Genomic DNA, 3,555 nt, shown 5'->3' on the forward strand with positions numbered 1-3,555 from the left:
TGATCAAAGAGTTTGCATCAAATTTTGTGTTTCGAACGAATTTTCGTGTGCAGAATCGTTGCGAATGCTACAAAAGGCTTATGGGGAATCAGTTTTATCGAAAACTCAAGTTTATGAGTGGTACAAAGCCTTTCAGGACTGTCGTACGACCGTCGAAGACATGCCGCGTTCTGGACGACCTTCGACCTCTACCACCGACGAAAACATTGAAAAGGCAAAGGAAATCGTGTTCAAAAATCCTCATGTGAGTGTTAGAGAGATAGCACGAGAGCTAGGCATCGGTCGTGAGATGGCTCGTTTGATTTTGGTGGACAATTTGTGTATGCGACGTGTCAACGCTCGGCTTTTTCCGATTCACCTCAATTTGTTCCAAAAACACCATCGTGGACAGGTCTCGTTAGACATGCTTGATCGTGCCAATTCCGATCCAACTTTCATGGAACGCATCATAACGGGTGACGAGACATGGGTCTACGAGTACGACATGCAAACAAGCCAACAATCATCGGAATGGAGAGGAAAAGACGAGCCGAAACCGAAAAAACCACGCCAAAGTCGCTCGAAAATCAAGGCAATGCTGATTGTTTTCTTCGATATTCGTGGTGTGGTGCATCATGAATTCGTCCCTGAAGGACAAACAGTCAATAAAGCCTATTATTTGACTGTTTTAAGACGTTTGCGTGAAAATATCCGCCGTAAACGGCCTCAATTGTGGAAGGATAATTCATGGATTTTTCATGACGATAATGCTCCCTCGCACCGAGCCAACATTATCAACGATTTTAAGGCCAAACATTCAATAAATACCATCGAACAGCCCCCGTATTCACCTGATCTTGCACCGTGTGACTTTTTCCTGTTTCCCAAACTCAAATTACCACTCAGAGGAACGCGTTTTGAATCCATAGAAGACGTAAAACAGAATTCGCAGAGGAAACTCAAAGCCATACCGGAAAGCGCCTATAAAAAATGTTTTGATGATTGGAAGAAACGTTGGCATTTGTGTATCGCTTCTAATGGAGCATATTTTGAAGGAGATAAAATAAATATTGATGAAGATTAAGAATTTTGCGTTTTATTTAAAATTTCCGGAAACTTTTCGGTCACAATGTAATATTTGAATTTAATCCATTAAACATTTCCGTAAAAAAATTATTTTGGCTCAATGGGGGAACAGAAACTGATGGAAATCAAAAAATTTTGATTTCTCATCAAACTTGCTCGTGTTTTTTCTTATAAAATTCCATTCATTTTAAGGGATGGAAACGAAAGCATAGTTTAATTGTGCAATTAAGAAAAAATTTCTTAATTACTAAAGCATGTCATTTAGAAAACTTAAAATATTAAATTAAATGGTTTATGGTTCATGATTTCGTTCTAATATAAACACAGCAAGTGAATTTGTTAATAAAACTTTCACAGCAAAAGTAACAAAACTCCAGAAAAATGTGTGAACATAAAAGTCAAGTATGGCTTTGGGTCAGTTGATTAAGGTGCAGTGACTCTGAGCTTCAAATTTTGCAGGACCCGAGTTCGATTCCTGGTACTTGCAGTCTCAAATTTTTATATAATAGCACTTTTATTAATTAGTCTAATAAAATTTCGCGGTGGCTCCGAGAAATCGGCTTCTCAAATCAATTTTCGCTATAGACATATTTTTTCATATCTTCTTTTATACTTTTATACTTTTATACTTTTATACTTTATCATGATTTTTTAATACCATTTTAAAACAATGCTAAACCAATATTTTTAAAAATTTCGATATACAAAATGAATATTTTGTAGAGGGCAATGTTCTGCGTGCAAATCAAGTAACATATTGTGTCTACCTTTGATCTTTGTACACATTTTGGACAGTTAATTTTTTTGAAAAGATTTTCTTTACGCCGTTACGTACAAAGTATCTCCTTACAGGTGTATCAATGGAAGGAGTAATATTTGATGTGTTATCATCACCGTTTCTTGATACTCATTAAGTGGGTAAAAGGGCATTCACATTTCTTGCCAGGAAGCCAAAGTTAACGGTCACAGATTTTATTGTTCTGCTATTAATTGAGACGATGTCAAGAGGGTTTTTCGTGGCTCACATTTTTATTTAACACACTCATCTATGCAAAAACAATGAAAACAATCAAATTTGCTCATTTTCTCGTATATATCATCAGGGTAGTAATTGAGGTTGACACCTGCTGTATTATTTCTGAAAAAAATAATCAGTAGCCGCGTTTACTGTTTAACTTGGCCTGCATTGATATGTAATGAATTGATATGAATATGAGTGTGTGACGTATGACATAACACACCGATTAATTAGTTGTGTCGACAAAAGACAAAGATTTGCTCTACAAATATTCATTGATACTTCAGAAGACAACACAGTAATTACGCATTTATAAACGGGGATTCTTCTACGAACTCACAACTTGTTTACAATGAAGCTCAAGTGCATTTTACAGTGTATTTTCGTAATTGTTTTTTTGTGCACAAATAAAAGTTATGTATTGTATATAAGACATTCGAACAACCCGAGGTATTTACGAAGCGTAACTCGATGCCTATCAGTTGCGGCTCGACTCTGGCTTAGACCAGTATGAGGTTTTCATGTCGGAGCTTCGTTAGCGAAGAATCAAAACGGGATCTGAAGCGTGTGCGTTTAATTGGTTGTACACAACAAAACAATGAAGTGAATAAATGTTTAATTGATTTAAATATGATAATTAAGTTGAATTTAAGTATCGTTTTAATAAATTACATTAAAATTCATATTCAATATCATTAATACAATATACTTATAGTCTTAATTTAAATCAATGCCAATAACAGCGAGCATAGTTGGATTACAATAGATTAAAACGTATTAAATGAAATAATTATAACTTGATATGAAAAAACATTAATATTTACTGAATACTGTAAGAAATGAAAAGGTCTTATTTGGAATATCAGTGAATGCTATTTTAACTGAAATTCTTTAATTAACTAAGAAATTGTGAAACCTGTGTGCAATTAACAAAATTTTAATTAATGACTGAAATAAATGACTAAAAATGCGAAATGCAGGTGTAGCTAAAAGTTGATTTAATACTAACAGCAATATAATTGTTAATTTTATGTATAATTACTTATATGCAATAAATTACAATAACTTAAAGAACGTATTATAATGACGTCACTGTTGGGAGCTACGCTAAAGCGGCACTTAATCTGTATTATTCAAAATTTTAAAAAATGTTTAAGTGTTGCATTTCTCAATAAAATAATAGTTAATTCGTTAGTGTTCCTTTTGTTGTTATTTTCTTGCGGTGTCTGTGAATCGAAAGCGGAGGATGCATCGACAGAAGATGCGGATAGTAAAAACAGTAATAACGAAACTGTTATTAATGGCCTTTATCAACTCAACAGTTATGCAACCACTGAATTAGATATCGGGTCTGAACTCTTCAATATAAACACTAGCAGTGGAAACGATGTGGACAAAATGATTGAACTCATCACTAAAACGTGTATGGGGCAATGCATTACAGAGGTGAGTTTACTTAGAGAGGATTCCTA

This window comes from Teleopsis dalmanni, chromosome 1 (assembly GCF_002237135.1).
Source record: "Teleopsis dalmanni isolate 2A chromosome 1, ASM223713v2, whole genome shotgun sequence".
Classification (NCBI taxonomy): Eukaryota; Metazoa; Arthropoda; class Insecta; order Diptera; family Diopsidae; genus Teleopsis; species Teleopsis dalmanni.